Here is a 19,912-nt window from a genome sequence, read left to right as displayed (position 1 = left end):
TCAATCGCGATGCAATTTGTGTGTTTCATGGTCAATGTGAAGGTCCAAGAGATACAGTAAAGCTAGAATAGTGCATCGGATTCTAATACTGGTCTCCTAGGAGCCGCTCAAAGCACAAAGTCGTATAAGATTCACTCTTCTTGTACTTAAGGCGGCATTCTGTCTTTTGCATTCAATCCCGATGCATTTTCTGTATTTCATTGTCAATGTGAAGGTCCAAGGTACACAGTAAACCTGCACTGGTGCATCGGAATCTCATACGTAACACCCAGGAGCCACTCAAAGCACAAACTCTTGAAGATTCACTCTTCTTGTACTTAAGTCGGCGTTTTTTATTCAATCACGATGAAATTTCTGTGTCTCATGGTCAATATGAAGGTCCAAGGGATTCAGTAAACCTGCACTGGTCCATCGGAATCTAATACTGGTCTCCCAGGAGACGCTCAATGCAGAATCTTTTACAAGGTTCACTCGTCTTGTTCTTAAGTCGGCACTGTGCCTTTTGCATTCAATCCGGATGCATTCTCTGTGTCTCATGGACTATGTGAATGTCCAAGCACTACAGTAAATCTGCACCGATTCATTGGAATCTAATACTGGTCTCCCAGGAGCCGCTCAAAGCACAAATTCTTAGAAGATTCACTATTCTTGTACTTAAGTCGGTATTGTGCCTTTTGTATTGCATCCTGAACCAATTTCTGTGTTTCTTGGTCAATGTGATGGTCCAAGAGATACAGAAAATCTGCACTGGTGCATCGGAATCTAATAGTGGTATCCCAGGAGCCCCTCAAAGCACAAATCTTAGAAGATTCACTCGTCTTGTACTGAAGTCGGCATTGTGCCTTTTGTGTTCAATCCCGATGTAGTTTCTGTGTTTCACAGTCAATGCAAAGGTCCAAGGTATACAGTAAACCTGCACTGGTGCATCGGAATCACATACATAACCCCCAGGAGCCACTCAAAGCACATACTCTTGAAGATTCACTCTTCGTGTACTTAAGTCGGCATTTTTTTTCAATCACGATGCAATTTCTGTGTCTCATGGTCAATGTGAAGGTCCAATGGGTTCAGTAAATCTCCACTGGTGCATCGGAATCTAATACTGGTCTACCAGGAGCAGCTCAAAACACGAACTCGTAGAAGATTCACTCTTCTTCTACTTAAGTCGGCATTGTGCCTTTTGTATTCAATCCCGATGCATTTCTGTGTTTCATGGTCAATGTGAAAATCCAAGGTTTACAGTAAAGCTGCACTGGTCCATCGGAATCTAATACTTAACCCCCAGTAGCCGCTCAAAGCACCAACTCTTAGAAAATTCACTCTTCTTGTACTTAAGTCGGCATTGTGCCTTTTGTATTCAATCACGATGCAATTTCTGAGTTTCATGATCAGTGTGAATGTCCAAGGGATACAGTAAACCTGGACTGGTGCATCAGAATCTAATACTGGTCTCCCAGGAGCCGCTCGAAGTACAAACTCATAGAATATTCACTCTACTTGTACTTAAGTCGGCATTGTGCCTTTGTATTCAATCCCGATGCAATTTCTGTGTTTTACGGTCAATATGAAGGTCCAAGGGATACAGTAAACCTGCACTGATGCAGCGAAATCTAATACTGGTCTCCCTGGAACCACTCAAAGCACAAACTCTTAGAAGATTCACTCTTCTTGTACTTAAGTCTTCATTCTATCTTTTGTATTCAATCACGATGCAATATCTGTGTTTCATGCTCAATGTTAAGGTCCAAGGGATTCAGTAAAACTGCACTGGTGCATCAGAATTTAATACTGGTCTCCCAGGAGCCGCTCAAAGCACAATCTCTTAGAGGATTCACTCTTCTTGCACTTAAGTCGGCATTAAGCCTTTTGTATTCAATCCCGATGCAATTTCTGCGTTTCATGGTCAATGTGAATGTCGAAGGGATACAGTAAACCTGCACTGATGCAGCGAAATCTAATACTGGTCTCCCTGGAACCACTCAAAGCACAAACTCTTAGAAGATTCACTCTTCTTGTACTTAAGTCTTCATTCTATCTTTTGTATTCAATCACGATGCAATATCTGTGTCTCATGGTCAATGTGAAGGTCCAAGAGATTCAGTAAATCTGCACTGGTGCATCGGAATCTAATACTAGTCTCCCAGGAGACGCTCAAACTACAAACTCATAGACATTTCACTGTTCTTGTACTTAAGTCGTAAATGTGCCATTTGTATTCAATCCCAATGCAATTTCTGTGTTACACGGTCACTGTGAAAGTCCAAGGGACACAGTAATCCTGCACTGGTGCATCAGAATCTAATACTGGTCTGCCAGGAGCAGCTCAAAACACAAAATCTTAGAAGTTTCACTCTTCTTGTACTTAAGTCGGCATTGTGAATTTTGTATTCGATCCCGATGCATTTTCTCTATTTCATGGTCAATGTGAAGGTCCAAGGTTTACAGTAAACCTGCACTGGTGCATTGGAATCTAATACTTTACCCCCAGGAGTCGCTCAAAGCACAAACTCTTAGAAGATTCACTCTTCTTGTACATAAGTCGGCATAGAGCCTATTGTATTCAATCACGATGCAATTTCGGAGTTTCATGGTCAATGTGAACGTCCAAGGGATTCTGCAGACCTGCACTGGTGCATCGCAATCTAATACTGGCCTCCCAGGATCTGTACAAAGCAGAAACTCTTAGAAGATTCACTCTTCTTGTACTTAAGTCGGCATTGTGCCATTTGTATTCAATCCCCATGCAATTTCTGTGTCTCATTGTCAATGTGAAGGTCCAAGGGATTCAGCAAACCTGCACTGGTGAAACAGAATCTAATACTGGTCTCCCAGGAGCCGCTCAAAGCACTAACTCTTAGAAGATTCACTCTTCTTGTGTTTAAGTCAGCATTCTGCCTTTTGTATTCAGCCCCGATGCAATTTCTGTGTTCCATGTCAATCTGAAAGTCCAAGGGATACAGTAAACCTGCACTGGTGTATATGAATCTAATACTGGTCACCCAGGAGCCACTCAAAGCACAAAATCTTAAAAGATTCACTCTTCTTGTACTTAAGTGGGCATAGTGCCTATTCTATTCAATCCCGATGCAATCTCTGTGTTTCACGGTCAATGTCCTGCAAAGTAGTGTTCCACAGCCCGCACAATCTAGAGAACATACTTGTCCGCCACTAATCCTGTGAGTGACCCAGGTGCAAGACCTGTCCCACAAATCCACCCACCACCTCCTACAGCAGTCCAGTCGCAGGCATCTCCCACCATATAAAAGGCACGATCATGTGCAAAAGCAACCTGTTAAAAATCTGCTATGCTGCAATTACCATAAAATTTTCCATGTAGGGATGACAAGTAACCAACTGTTCACTCGCAGTAATGTCTAGCACCAAACTGTGGCAAACCAGAGACTTCACATTCCAGTTGCCAAGAGGCTGTACACCACTTGAACAACTGCTTCACTAGACATACCATTTGGATATTCCCTTCCAGTGCAAGTTTTTCTGAACTATGCAGGTGGAAATTGTCTCTCCTGCACATCTAGTGCCATCCACCTGACCGAAACCTCTGCTAATTTTTTTCCCACTGTATCACTTTACCTTTTCCCTTCTATCTTCTGTACCCACCAATCTTTTCCCATTCAGACCATGTACTGTCTTCTCCAATCACTCTGCCCCCCCCCCCCCCCCCCTGCAGCTACTGCAGGTGTGTACATTTGGGTGTTTGTGTGGTTTCCAAATTAAACCATGTGCATTTTAGATATGTTAGATCCATATACTTTACCTGAAACTAATTCTCTGAGGTACTGAGACTACTGCTTCCGGGCCCAGGGTTTCTATTTTCAGCTAACACAGAAGTATTGTCTACAAACAAAAGTGTATGGGACAGGATATTTACCAGTGAATCATTCACACTGGACACCAAAAAGACTGTTGTGGGGCATGTAGACAACCCCCGAGATGGTGCACCAAGGCTGTGTGACTGCAGGAGCAGACAGCAAAAACTCTACACAAAAGATGGTCCAGCACTTCTCAGAGCTTACAGTCAAAAATTATCAGGCAAGGTGTCCATATTATGCAAATTAATGTAGGATTAACAAGTGACAAATGCAGTTACCAAAACAAATTAAATGATGAGCATGCCATCAGTATTATAGCTCTATAGGAAATGCATTTAGGTGATAATTCAGCAGCTACATGCAAGATTACGCAATATAAAGCAATATCAATACTCCTCTCAATTGTTAGGTGCATCCACAATAAATGAAAAAAGAAACAGCTCTTGGATTATGCTGGCTTAAGCTGTCAGAAAATTAGTGATGTAGAAGTAATTAGGATAAAACTCAAAGGCCTGGTTATTACATCAGTCCACAAATCACCTAACGGAAAGTGTCTGACACTAGTCTTACACACAGCAACTAGACAGCACGTATATGTTTAAGATTTTAATTCCAAAACACAACCCGGAGATACATAAATAGAGACAAAAATAGAGAACCATTGTTCGAATGGATCAACACACAAGAAATTATCTAAGTTTGATGCCAAGGAATTTAAAACGTTTTGGGCAGGCAGATGGAAACTGATACAAAACCTGACCCATCCATCTTTTCCACTGATGAGAACAAATTACCACTGAATCACTCAATAGTAGTACTGAAACATTTTTCAAGGAGTGTACATTGGCTCACAAAAGTTATCATTGGTGCTGAAATATCAGTTACAAAATACATTGATAAACCCTCATGGAAATTTGAAAAAGGTAACTCGATACAATACACCCAGGAAGTGGAGAGCAACCCACACTGGACACCTCAAAAGGCAGAACATTGGGAATTATTGTAGATGTAGCTAAATGGAATATCTGAAGGGTAGTAACAAAATAATGTGTACTAGGATGGGACAAACCTGCCCAAGTCCTCTACAAAGGATACCAAGTGTCTAAATAATGTTTTGATAACATTTTGTATTTAAAAATATGTGTGTGTATAAATTGTTCATGTTGTTGTAAATTTGACAATTTAAGAAATGGTCATGCTTTTGAACAATGTAAGAAATAGGTGTTATGTAAAAGCCAGTGTGCTTTTGTTTGAAATGAAAATGGCTGTGGCGAATGGAAAAGGTGCGAAAGGCGAATTGGCGTGCTACCTTGAGCAAGTTCGGGAAGTAAGTCACACAGTCTGAAGGCAGCAGTGATTGAGGTAACTCCTTTGTGGAGCAGAAGCTTTGCCTGCAAATTTTCATAAAAATGCCTCGGTTGAAGACTGCAAACAGCTTACAGCATAGCTGCGAGTTGTTGAGCTACTGTATGTAAAACTGAATGAAGCCAAGAAGATAAATTGAGCCCGTACAGCAAGAAACTTGCAGGCCGTAGTGTGGGTAGTGTAGCCATCATAACTGTTCGCCACACCCAAGCCTACAGCCACCAGATAAGATTTTTTTCTATTTTTACCTTTGTACAGCATGAACCATTAATTTAAACTGTGTTTTAATAATCACTCTTGAACTTTACGGAAACTGGCTCACCCTGTTATTTCATCCTAATCATACATCTGTATAGGGTTCCTTCCTGGTGTTTGATTAATCCGAGTGTCCTGTTTTACAGACTTATGAAGTGCCAAGTTAATATAAAGAGGCACCATTTAAATTGCTTTAGTGTAAATAATAAAAATGTTTTCTTAACTATTGCAAAGTGTTATGGTTTGCTTACATAAAATTCAATCAGAGTGAAGCCAAGTTACTAGAACCTGTTAGATGGCTATACAGAATTAGTTCAAAGAATAATAGCTTCTGAAAGTAAATTCCACCAAGAAAGAGGTTTTCTTTAAGTGAAATGTTCAGTTAAAAAGTGTGTGCTTTAGTGTCTAAGTATTTAAGTTTCTTGATTATGGAAAGTGCTTTTCTAAAGGTAGTCCCCCCCACCCCGGCTAATTTTTTTTACCTTCCTTGAAGTTATCTACTGGGTTTTTTCTTTTTTAAAAACATAATGTATAAAGATGTAGCCCAAAATTGTTTAAGTGGGGTAATTTATTTGAAGAGCCAAACTAAACAGTAGCAAGAAAGTAGGCAAAATTCACATTTCTGCTTCTCCAATACTTCACTATTTCATTGCCAGGATAGGTTGGTGACCATTAAGTACATGTTTTAAATCACTAAATGAACTTGGAAATGAGTTGTCCTAGCTTCAGTATATTATTATTCATACTGTGTTCCTATCTAGCCACTGGGTAAGATCTTAGGAAAAGAAGTGAATAGTCCATTAGACGCAACACATGGTAAATCCTGTAAGAAGGATAACTCTATTGATTATCTTTTCCTATAAACAGGACTATCCTTCCATAGTGTATTTTATTTGGAAACTAAACTAAATTTTAGTAAGAGGGTTATACGTGGCAAAATAGAGACAGGGTTTCTGTTATTTACGTAAAAGCATACTAATATCATAATGGTAGTGTTATAAGGTCCTATTAATGTGTGGTCATGACATTTGTTAAATGTCTCACCACATTCCTATTGAAACTATTTACTCTTCTTGTAAATAACACCTATGACAATTTTATACAAATGTCCACTAAGACTTTGCTCGTCAACTTTCATTTAGGTAACAGCGATCTTTTAGATATATTTAAATCAGTACTGTTAAGAAATACTGACTAGCTTTATTTTCAAGAATCTCAAGTTTAAGTTATACATACTGTTATCCTCCAATAAGAATCATTGGCCGATTCTTCATCTTTGACAGGTTCATCATGCCTGCAATGCAAAACATTATCTTTTGTATTAACAGATGAAATCCAACTTTTTAAATTTAATAAATGCTTATACAAACATAAAGTTTCTTCAAAAAATGTATTTCTGACAACTTCCTGTCACAGATAATTTTCACTGAATGTTGCAACCCAGTTATATTGCTGATGAGAAGCAAATGTTGATCTTTTCCCTCTCTTCCTTCACCATCTCCTGTTTTGTTCACCTTGACATATTTCTACCAAAAAGACTACCGCAATGGATCCACTGCTTATATTTAACACACAGTAAATTCAGTTCAAATATTTCCTTAACACAGGATGTGCATTGACGAGCTTGAATTAATCAGAAAAATATAAACAGATACTAACCGTTCCACAGCTCTTACAAAATACTTGCATTAAGTAATCATCAAAGCTACTTTTTGCACAGCAAGAGGACTAACAGTCAAAATGGTGCTACATGCTACAGGCAGTGCAATACAATTTATTTTACTCAATGCTACAGCAATAAATGTACTTATAAAAATATTCAGACTTAGACTATAATCAAATACAGAGAGAGAAAATATTCTAACTAAAGAGATATAGCAGCCATAGGCAGAAACAAATAAAAAAACTGATACTAATCTTAGCTTTGAGGACCAAAAGTTTCTTCATCTGGAAAACGTAAAAAGAGAAATGAGACTGTTCAAGAATTAAGGATGAAAATTCAGTCTCTTGAGTCAAGGAAGATGGACATGATGAAATTCAGTTGCGAAAGAGCAGCAGATGATGTAATTTTAAATGCCGAGAAATAAGATCTCTTCAAGAGGAGCCACCAAAAGGTCAAATAAGTAAAGAACAAGCTGAAAATACCGGTAAATGGGCTAAAATGGCGGCAAATAGATAAACGAAACAGAAAGAAAGTGCTGAAGAACAGGCAACCAAACAACAACAACAACAACAACAACAACAACAACAACAATAATAACAGCACATTGTAGCAATATATAATAGCAGTCCCACAACATCTGGAGGAAGATTTTCCACTAACAGAGCAATAAATTCATGAAGCCATCAAATCTTCCAAAACTTCAAAGCAACAAATGAAGACTCCACTACAGCAAAATTATTGAAATAGTCAGAACACACAAATGATCTACAACTGCTGTTTGAGAACATTTGGAAAGCTGAAGAGATTATGGAAAGCATTAATCCACAGCTATGGAAAAAAGGGGACACACAAAATGTCAACAATGGCAGAGATGCCTCACTTCTGCCAGTGGTATACAAAATATTATCAAAAATTCTCTGGACAGAGTTGTAGAAACTTTAGACAAATAACTGGGAGAATCTCGAGGAGCTCTAGAAAGGGAAGACCCTGCACAGAGCAGATGTTTATTAGAAAATCGATAATCCTCCACAGACTGCTAATAACCAAACCTATAATAGTATCATGTATTGGTTTCAAGAAAACATTTGATTTGGTAGGCAGAGAAACTATAGGTAAAATCATCAAAGAATTTTGTGTTAAAGCAAACATAATCCTCAAAACAATAGCAAATAGGATGACTGAAGCTAAATTTATGGGAGAAGTATCTCAACCATTTGAAATAAAAACTGGTGTTAGACAAGGGGACAGTTTATCACCTTTACTGTAACACTACATTCTAGAAAAAATAGAAAGTATCTGGAATTTGGAGAAAAAAAAATCACAAAACTGAACCAATAATTTTAGGACGAATAACAAGTGGAATTAAGGTAAACTGCCTGGCTTCTGCAGATGATTCTGATATACTTTCAAAAAATCTGACAGACAGTTATTGAAAGAAATCTTTTGGAAGAAATAGCAAAGAGAGCTGGTCCCAAAATTTCAGCTGAAAAAACAACATTGATGACAATTTCAAACAATGCATCAACATTCTTAGAAAAACAAAAATGTAAAAAGCATTAGTAAGTAAATTTAAATATATTGGACAAACTGTACAACAAAATGGACTAGAAGAATTAACAGTAGATGCAAGAGTCAGCAAACTGGAGAGAGCAAATCGTTTGACAAAGGATATTTACAACAAGAAATGCACAACTAAAAAAACAAAACTAAAACACTATCCCACAGTGGTATGACCAGGATGTTTATATGGATGAGGATGCCTAATGATGAACTATAAGCTGGACAGAACAGAGGATCCTCAAAGGAGGATTATTAGAAAATAATGGTTGCAATACAAGCTACAGATGGCTGGAAAATGAGAAGTAATGAGGAGATCTACAAAAATTTTGAGAAAATATCAGAAGTAATGGCTAAAAGAAGATTAATCTTTTTTTAGAGACGTATACTGAATGAGTAGTTCTGGAAGAAGGAATCAATGATAGCATGGATTACAGAAATAAGAAAGAAACAACATCAAACAATCAGAAATAATAGAAAGAAACCTTTTTACAGATAAAATACTGAATTTAAAAGGATCATCACCTCTCCAAGATCAAAATTAATTTCATCCCTCTCAATAAGACCGTGAAAACCGGAAATAAAATTCATAAATATGATATTGCGAAGCTCAAAATCAATCAAAACATATTGGAACAATGCCACCAGTAACTGACAGTTGAATCCCATAAATGGGCAGACATTGCCTCCATGATCCAACAAGCAGCTAATACTACAATCCTGACAGCTAAAAAGAGGAATCAGGAATGAGGTTTGTGGCGAGGTGGTGGCCCAAACAGCAAGTGCATGGAAAAAGTGGAACTCTACCAGGAGACCTGATGATTTTGATGTATTCCATGAAGTTCGAAAATATGCAGCCAGAACTCTATGAAGGTCTAAGCAATTGCATGAGAAACCGCAGTTAGAACAGATCGATCAGCGTTTTCAGATAAACAATGTCAGAGACTTCTATCAGACGTTCAAATCGAATTTGAAAGGATACCAAGCCCCTAGTTTTTGTTTTAGAGACGAAAATGGAAAGCTCAGTGTTGTGTACATAGTTCCGCATATTCAGCGCGTACACAAATTTCCCACTAGAGTGCGCCCCGCTAAGCACAACAGCGCAGGCGCAGCGCTCGTCCATCTCCGCACTATGAGATGGCGCTCCCATAGAGACGGACCAAATTCTGCTTCTGCCGATCCACTTATTAATATGTAGCGCAGCCAATGAGATTTCTGCTAACATAGAACATTTTCTCCTTGCGCATAACACTCGCGCAGTGATACATGAACGTGCGAGGTATTATAACGAGTGTAAAGACCTTCGATCAGTCAGTCTGCATTTGTCTGCACCAGTCTGTACCAGTCTGCATTAGTCTGTACCAGTCTGCATTAGTCTGTACCAGTCTGTCGAGTTCTACAATTGTCTGTACCAGTCCATAGTCAAGATTCAGTCTGCGCCTAATAAGATTACCATATTCCTGTACATAGCCATGAAGATAAATGTATAGACACTTTTGTCAAGTATCTGAGATATATGTGAGACTAAGATTAACGTACCAATCCCAAAGAACTTCAGATTGTCAATTGTAAATAGCATCCAGAACCAAGTTAAGTAATTTTTATATTTGTTATTATTTTAATAAATGTGTGTGAAAATTAATCAAGTTCTGTTTAAAGTTGGTCACCGTCAATCTGCTACTCTAAGCGTGCAAGTGGCATTTCTATCATCTGACCTAATGGCAGAAGATAAACACACCATGATAAGACCACGAGACATATTGCTGACACTCGCTTACTTCGTTAGAGCAACAAGTCAAATAATCTGATGGTGTGTGTACTGAAGGTCTTACAGTACGCACACCACACTCGGCCTGACCAACAAAGAAAACTGCAAGATCCTGTCTTGTTACTTTGAAAACCTACTTAATTGTGATGAACCAAAAGAAAGATTCCGTGTATGTGCCCCAATCCACAAACTACCCCTCATCTCCATCTAGTATAGAGGAGACCAAAGAGATCATCAACAACTTTAAGAATAATAAGGCAGCTGGAGAGGATTCAATAGTGGTGGAACTACTGAAGCTGGCAAATAATGAAACTCTAGATATACTAGTCCAACTTTTTGAGGAGATCTGGAGAGCTGGGATGATACCAACTGAATGGCAGTCAGCTTTAATCCATCGTCTACACAAAAAAGGTGATAAATTGAATGTCAATAACTATAGGGGTACCTCATTAGTATCTGTTCCATATAAGATTCTTTCCAAAGTGATACAGAATAGAATAGAAGGTCATTGTAACCAACTGATTGGGGACTATCAAGCTGGTTTCCGAAAGGGCGATTCTTGCGCAGAACAGATCTTTAGCCTGAAGAACATCATCAGGTCCAAAAAACTGGAAGAAATAACTATGTGGTCATGTTTGTTGATTTTCAAAAAGTATATAACTCCATCGACTGACAGGCATTAATGAATATTTTGGAAAAGTTTGGGATGGATAATACATCAAGAAAGCTGATCAAACAAACTCTTACTAACACAGTGTCAAAAATTAAATTTATGGGTGAGGTATCTGAACCCTTTACAACCAGAACGGACATAGAACGAGGAGATGGACTATACCTCTCCTTTTCAATTGTGTCTTGGAAAAGGTCATTCGAGAGTGGAGAAAGTTATTAGCCCAAGAAGAAACAAATGAAGAGTGGTTCAGACTTGGTCCTAAGAACAAAGGGGTGTGCATTGACTGCTTAGATTTTGCGGCTGCCCTGGCCATTTTTGCTAACAACATAGAGTCAGCAGTCAACAAGATAAATAGGCTGTCAGAAATTGCTGAAAAAAGTTAGACTCCAGATCTCTATTCAAAAGACAAAATATATGATGAACATCTGTAACGGACCTGAATGGATGATAACCAACCTGGGAAAAAATCGGATGAGTTAAGAATTTCAGGTATCTCGGTGAAGTCATCCACCAGGAGAATGGATTAAAAGAAGAAGCAATTGTCGGGATGAGGGAGTTAGACCAAGCATACCAACTGACAAAGAATACTTATAACAAAAAGTCTATGAGTATATGGGCCAAGTTCCAACATTATAATACAGTTGTAAAACCTGAGGGCTTATAAGCATCCAAAACTTTGACCATGAATAGACAAGGTCAAGCTGAGCGGCTGGAAAAGCGTGAGTGTAGGATATTAAGGAAAATCCTAAGGTAATAGATGGGTCGATGGACAATGGCGAATGAGAGCAAATGAGGACTCGTGCAGCAAGACAGAACCTATAACAGCAGCCATTATGAAGAAATGATTGTTATTTTATGGTCATCTCATGAAAATGGACGGTGATCGACTAACAAAAAGAATACAGAGTTTCATCCTATCTAAGAAAACGAGGCCGAGATGGTTCAAAGAATGTGAAAAAGATCTTAAGCAGATTGGTGTCTCAGAGAGAAATTCCTGAAAGGGACAAATTTAGAAGATTGGTGACCAACTACCAAGGTTTTAACATGGCATCAACATCCGAAAGACAGTGAGGACCATTATCTGAAGGGCATAAAAAGGCACTTCTTGGAGGGACTCAGAAGATACTGGCAGGAAGTCAAAGCTGGAGCAAGTACAAGACCTGGACACTAGAGTGAAGTCGGTTGTTACCACGCAGTCCATAGAGACTCACCTCGATAAAAAAAATAAATAAATAAAAATAAAAGGCTTTCGATGCAGAAGAAATAGGGGATTGAGAACAACACAAATAGAATAAAGGGGGAAAACATGAGGAGGAGATGGACGAGTACTGGAAAAACAGGAGATGACAAGAAAAGAAGAAGAAGTGAAGTTATTACATGACGAGAGATGGTGATTGGATTTGATTTGATTCAGTTTTCGTTACATACACCGAAAAAATGAGATGATTCTCGAGGGTGTGGAACATGTCAGAATGTATAACACAAAACATTTTAATATAATGAATACTACCCTGATCATTTGTCACGAGATTGTCAAAATAGGTGAATACAATACAGTAAACTGGGAAAGCTAATATTTACAGAATTAATACGCTGTCAGAATGAAACATTGTTATGCACTATTAATAAATTTAGCATACACAAAATACCTAATATTGACTGTTGCAACCAAGTGCTGTCAAAACTTAAATCTAACATATTTATACTTACGCTGGCCTAACAGTCTCTGTTAGGATATTCATCTATACAGTAGAAGGCATTGCCTATCAAAAAGTCATTCAAACTCTGTTTAAACTGTGCTTTATCTGAAACCAAGTTTTTAATGGTTGCTGGTAATTTATTGAAAATGTGTGTTCCTGAATATTGGACCCCCTTTTGGACCAACATAAGTGATTTTAGGTCTTTATGTAGATTTTTCTTATTCCTAGTATTGATAATATGTATTGAGCTATTTGTTGGAAATATAGATATATAACTTGCAACAAATTTCATTAAGGAGTAAGTATACTGAGAAGCAATGGTTGGAATTCAAAGTTCCTCGAATAGGTTCTACACGATGTTCTTCAAAGACTGATCCCAGATACTCCATTGCACCATTCACCAAACCTGATAACCCCGAGCTGTCAGTAACAAAAATTAAGTGTTGCTTAAGAGATTTACAACACTACATGCACTTGTTACCAAAGTCTCATTTACTTTTAGAGCTATCTGTTCCACTTCCTTTTTGGCCCCACTTCTCTCTGTCTTCACTATATCCCATACAGTTCTTATTTTGTTGCCCGATACAATTATCTTTTTCTCTTAATAAAGCTACTTCGATTTCTGGATTACTTGATTCAATATTTTGCAGTATTCTTTGTAATGCATTACAATGCTAATATCAGAAATGTTCCTAGATAGTAGATACAGTCTCCTTTTTGCCCCACATGATATCTTTATTCCTTGTGTAATCCATGGTTTATCTTTTGACTTTTCTGTGTGATTTGAGTTACCTTTAGGGGAAAACAATTTTCAAAAGAGGAGGTAACTTTATTAATAAATGCTTTGTATTTTCCATTTGAGTCAGGTAAATATCTCTCCAGTTCATGTCTTTGAGCAATTTCCTGGATTCCTCAATTTCTGGCTTATTCATTATCCTCCTGTACTCAGATTTAATATTTTTTTATCCTGACAAGTTTCAACATTTAACACAAGATGCTGCATGTCGTGATCAGATAGTCCATTTACTATTGGTTTTGTGATATGATGTTTTTCCCCTAGATTTGTTCATAAAGATATTATCAATAGCAGTCTCAGAGCATTTACATATCCCAGCTGCAAAGTTCACAATAGGAACTAAATTGAATGATAGTGTTAAAAACACCAGCAACCACTATTTCCTCTTCTTTTTTTTTTTTTTTTTTTTTTTTTTTTTTACACAAGCCATTCCTTTCGCTTTGTGAAATGAAGCACTGCCTAGTTCCAAAACACAGGACTACTATGACAAGGTGAAATGTTCTCAGAGTGCTACATGTATGATAGTAAATGTAATCCGCACTATAGTTGTTTTCTGAGTAGTTATGCTGTGTGTGTTTCATTCAATCAGATGAAATGGAATAAAATCATCAATTTATTTATTTTGGCTCTTTATCACCAAGATACATTCAATGTTGGTTGAGGTTTATCTTTTGAATTCACTCCAGTGTAGATTGTCAAAATTTTATCAGTTGTCAAAGTACTTGTAACACAGTTTCCGAATTTACTGCCATCCAGGGAAGTCTCCAACTCAAATTATTCTCAGAGACTGAGAGCTGGCTGAAGCCCAGAGTAGAAAGCTCTGACATATTTAGTGATTAATGGAATGTATATCGGAAAGGCAGGTTAGACACTGTAGGAGAGGGAGTGTCCATTGTCTCTATTGAGGTCAAAGCTGATTGTGACAGTGAAGTTATCTGGTTGCCTATAACAAGTCTATGTGAAATCACGTTAATTAATGGATGTTTTAATCAGCCACCCGGTTCTGCTATGACAGTTTTGGAGCCATTCAAAGAAAGTCTACAGACAGTAGCATGTAAATACCTAGATCATGCAATACTGGTTGGAGGTGAATTTAGCCTACTGAGTATAGATGGTAGCCTATGCCTTTATTACAGGGGGTGCAGTCAATCTTGTGAAGCACTTTTGAATGTGGTTTTCGAAAATTGTCTTGAGCACCTAGTTTGGCACGCCACATGCAATGGAAATATCTTAGACCTTGTAGTTACAAACGGGCCACATATCATCAATGACTTCAGCATAGAGATGGGGATTAATAATCATGATAACATCATAACAACTAAGATTACAAAAATTAATAAATCAGTCAAGAAAGCTAGGAAAATGTTCATGCCAGAAAGAGCAGATAAGCAGATGTTAGCATCTCACTTAGACAGAACTGACATCACTTAGATCCATTAAGATGGACGTAGAGAGATTATGGTCAAAGCTTAAATAGTTCGTGAATTGCACTCTCAACAAGTCTGTACCTAGTAAACGAATTATGGATGCAAAACAGCCACTGTGGTTTAACAATGAAATTCAGAAAATACTGAGGAAGGAAAAGCTACTGCACTCTTAGTTCAAAAGAGAATGCCAAATGCCAACAAGGAAAGGTTACTACCACTGTCATACCTCAGCAAAAGATCTGGCTGAGAAGCAGGGGAAATTATTGTCCTATGTAAAATCACTAAGTGAGTCAAAGTTTTCCATCAAGTCACTTGACCAGTCTGGTGTGGCAGTAGGAGATAAATGTTTTAAATTTTGCATTCAAGAAATCATTCATGCAAGAGAATCATATAAACATACCGTCATTTGACAATAGCACAAAGACACCTAACAACAATCACCACAAGAGGCCAGCGCTAGCACAAGTTGTTCACATGATATTCGTTGGACTGTTGCCTGTAAACACGTGCCATGTCAGTGCTCTTGGAAGAGAGCTGTGGCAGTGACACGGCTCTGTTGTTGTTCCTGTGTAGTGATCTGCAAAGACGTGACAGTACACGGGGGGGGGGGTCGAGATTCAAGCAGTGATTAATTACTTCATAAAGAAAGGTATGAAAGTGAAGGACATTCATGCCGATTTCCAGAATACACCAGGGGAATCTGCTCCTTTGTCTTCAACTGTTGCCAAGTGGATAAATGAATTTAAATTTGGTCAGGAGAGCTTAGATGATGATCATCCATGAATAGGTCAGCCAAGATGAGTCACTACTCTATAAATCATTGCAAAAGTGTGCATAATGATCAAGGAGGATCACCAATTTAGAGGGCATGAAATTGCTCACGCTTGCCAGATGTATCTGAAAGGTATTCACAAGATGGGTGCCGCGACTCTTGACGCTGGGTCAAAAACGCATGAGAATGGACATATCACAACAATGTTTGGCCTGTTTTAGGAGAAACAAACAAGATCTTTTGTGCTGGTTTGTGACCACGAAGAAACTTTGGTTTACTACTATACCCCAGAGACAATGTTGTTGTTGTGGTCTTCAGTCCTGAGACTGGTTTGATGCAGCTCTCCATGCTACTCTATCCTGCGCAAGCTTCTTCATCTCCCAGTACCTACCGCAACCTACATCCTTCTGAATCTGCTTAGTGTATTGATCTCTTGGTCTCCCTCTACGATTTTTACCCTCCACACTGCCCTCCAATGCTAAATTTGTGATCCCTTGATGCCTCAAAACATGTCCTATCAACCGATCCCTTCTTCTAGTCAAGTTGTGCCACAAACTTCTCTTCTCCCCGATCCTATTCAATACCTCCTCATTAGTTACGTGATCTACCCACCTTATCTTCAGCATTCTTCTGTAGCACCACATTTCGAAAGCTTCTATTCTCTTCTTGTCCAAACTGGTTATCGTCCATGTTTCACTTCCATACATGGCTACACTCCATACAAATACTTTCAGAAACGACTTCCTGACACTTAAATCTATACTCGATGTTAACAAATTTCTCTTCTTCAGAAACGATTTCCTTGCCATTGCCAGTCTACATTTTATATGCTCTCTACTTCGACCATCATCAGTTATTTTACTCCCTAAATAGCAAAACTCCTTTACTACTTTAAGTGTCTCATTTCCTAATCTAATCCCCTCAGCATCACCCGATTTAATTTGACTACATTCCATTATCCTCGTTTTGCTTTTGTTGATGTTCATCTTATATCCTCCTTTCAAGACACTGTCCATTCCGTTCAACTGCTCCTCCAAGTCATTTGCTGTCTCTGACAGAATTACAATGTCATCGGCGAACCTCAAAGTTTTTATTTCTTCTCCATGAATTTTAATACCTACTCCGAATTTTTCTTTTGTTTCCTTTACTGCTTGCTCAATATACAGATTGAATAACATCGGGGAGAGGCTACAACCCTGTCTCACTCCTTTCCCAACCACTGCTTCCCTTTCATGGCCCTCGACTCTTATAACTGCCATCTGGTTTCTGTACAAATTGTTAATAGCCTTTCGCTCCTTGTATTTTACCCCTGCCCTCTTCAGAATTTGAAAGAGAGTATTCCAGTTAACGTTGTCAAAAGCTTTCTCTAAGTCTACAAATGCTAGAAACGTAGGTTTGCCTTTTCTTAATCTTTCTTCTAAGATAAGTCGTAAGGTTAGTATTGCCTCACGTGTTCCAACATTTCTACGGAATCCAAACTGATCTTCCCCGAGGTCTGCTTCTACCAGTTTTTCCATTCGCCTGTAAAGAATTCGCGTTAGTATTTTGCAGCTGTGACTTATTAAACTGATAATTCGGTAATTTTCACATCTGTCAACACCTGCTTTCTTTGGGATTGGAATTATTATATTCTTCTTGAAGTCTGAGGGTATTTCGCCTGTCTCATACATCTTGCTCACCAGATGGTAGAGTTTTGTCAGGACTGGCTCTCCCAAGGCCATCAGTAGTTCTAATGGAATGTTGTCTACTCCCGGGGCCTTGTTTCGACTCAGGTCTTTCAGTGCTCTGTCAAACTCTTCACGCAGTATCTTATCTCCCATTTCATCTTCATCTACATCCTCTTCCATTTCCATAATATTGTCCTCGAGTACATTGCCCTTGTATAAACCCTCTATATACTCCTTCCACCTTTCTGCCTTCCCTTCTTTGCTTAGAACTGGGTTGCCATCTGAGCTCTTGATATTCATACAAGTGGTTCTCTTCTCTCCAAAGGTCTCTTTAATTTTCCTGTAGGCAGTATCTATCTTACCCCTAGTGAGACAAGCCTCTACATCCTTACATTTGTCCTCTAGCCATCCCTGCTTAGCCATTTTGCACATCCTGTCGATCTCATTTTTGAGACGTTTGTATTCCTTTTTGCCTGCTTCATTTACTGCATTTTTATATTTTCTCCTCTCATCAATTAAATTCAATATTTCTTCTGTTACCCAATGGTTTCTATTAGCCCTCGTCTTTTTACCTACTTGATCCTCTGCAGCCTTCACTACTTCACCCATTCTTCTTCTACTGTATTTCTTTCCCCCATTCCTGTCAATTGTTCCCTTATGCTCTCCCTGAAACTCTCTACAACCTCTGGTTCTTTCAGTTTATCCTGGTCCCATCTCCTTAAATTCCCACCTTTTTGCAGTTTCTTCAGTTTCAATCTGCAGTTCATAACCAATAGATTGTGGTCAGAATCCACATCTGCCCCTGGAAATGTCTTACAATTTAAAACCGGGTTCCTAAATCTCTGTCTTACCATTATATAATCTATCTGATACCTTTTAGTATCTCCAGGATTCTTCCAGGTATACAACCTTCTTTTATGATTCTTGAACCAAGTGTTAGCTATGATTAAATTATGCTCTGTGCAAAATTCTACAAGGCGGCTTCCTCTTTCATTTCTTCCCCCCAATCCGTATTCACCTACTATGTTTCCTTCTCTCCCTTTTCCTACTGACGAATTCCAGTCACCCATGACTATTAAATTTTCGTCTCCCTTCACTACCTGAATAATTTCTTTTATCTCGTCATACATTTCATCAATTTCTTCATCATCTGCAGAGCTAGTTGGCATATAAACTTGTACTACTGTAGTAGGCATGGGCTTTGTGTCTATCTTGGCCACAATAATGCGTTCACTATGCTGTTTGTAGTAGCTTACCCGCATTCCTATTTTCCTATTCATTATTAAACCTACTCCTGCATTACCCCTATTTGATTTTGTATTTATAACCCTGTAATCACCTGACCAAAAGTCTTGTTCCTCCTGCCACCAAACTTCACTAATTCCCACTATATCTAACTTTAACCTATCCATTTCCCTTTTTAAATTTTCTAACCTACCTGCCCGATTAAGGGATCTGACATTCCACGCTCCGATCCGTAGAATGCCAGTTTTCTTTCTCCTGATAACGACGTCCTCTTGAGTAGTCCCCGCCCAGAGATCCGAATGGGGGACTATTTTACCTCCAGAATATTTTACCCAAGAGGACGCCATCATCATTTAATCATACAGTAAAGCTGCATGTCCTCGGGAAAAATTACGGCTGTAGTTTCCCCTTGCTTTCAACCGTTCGCAGTACCAGCACAGCAAAGCTGTTTTGGTTAATGTTACAAGGCCAGATCAGTCAATCATCCAGACTGTTGCCCCCGCAACTACTGAAAAGGCTGCTGCCCCTCTTCAGGAACCACATGTTTGTCTGGCCTCTCAACAGATACCCCTCCGTTGTGGTTGCACCTACGGTACGGCCATCTGTATCGCTGAGGCACGCAAGCCTCCCCACCAATGGCAAGGTCCATGGTTCATGGGGGAAGCCCCGAGACAAAGCAACAATCAAAGCAGTGGAAACATGCTGAATCTCTGCCGCCAAACTCCTTCAGCGGGGAAGGACTTGGCGTCAGTGTTCTGGGATGTGCCACCAAATCCCTTCAGCTGGGAAGATCATGGCATCAGTGTTCTGGGATGAGAAGGGGATTCTGTTTGTACATTGTCTCCCCACTGGGCAAACAATTACTGGAGAATATTATGCTAACCTTCTGGACAAATTACAACAAAAGGTATACGAAAAAGGCCAGGTTTAATAAGGAAGAAAGTCATCTAGCATCAAGCCAATGCACGCTCGCACGCGTGTGCCATCGCCATGGTAAAATTACACAAACTAAGGTATGAACTGTTGCCACACATGCCTCTTCCCTAAACAGAAAATTTTTCTTTGTGGATGAAGATTCACTTAAATGAAGAATTGGTAGCCTGAGTTGACAACTATTTTGTAGGCCTGGAGGAAAATCATTGTCGAGATGGGATCAAGGTATTGGAACACTGTTGGACCAAGTGAATTAATCTA

The sequence above is a fragment of the Schistocerca serialis genome, chromosome 3, assembly GCF_023864345.2.
Source record: "Schistocerca serialis cubense isolate TAMUIC-IGC-003099 chromosome 3, iqSchSeri2.2, whole genome shotgun sequence".
Classification (NCBI taxonomy): domain Eukaryota; kingdom Metazoa; phylum Arthropoda; class Insecta; order Orthoptera; family Acrididae; genus Schistocerca; species Schistocerca serialis.
Note: the sequence above shows the minus strand (reverse complement) of the source record.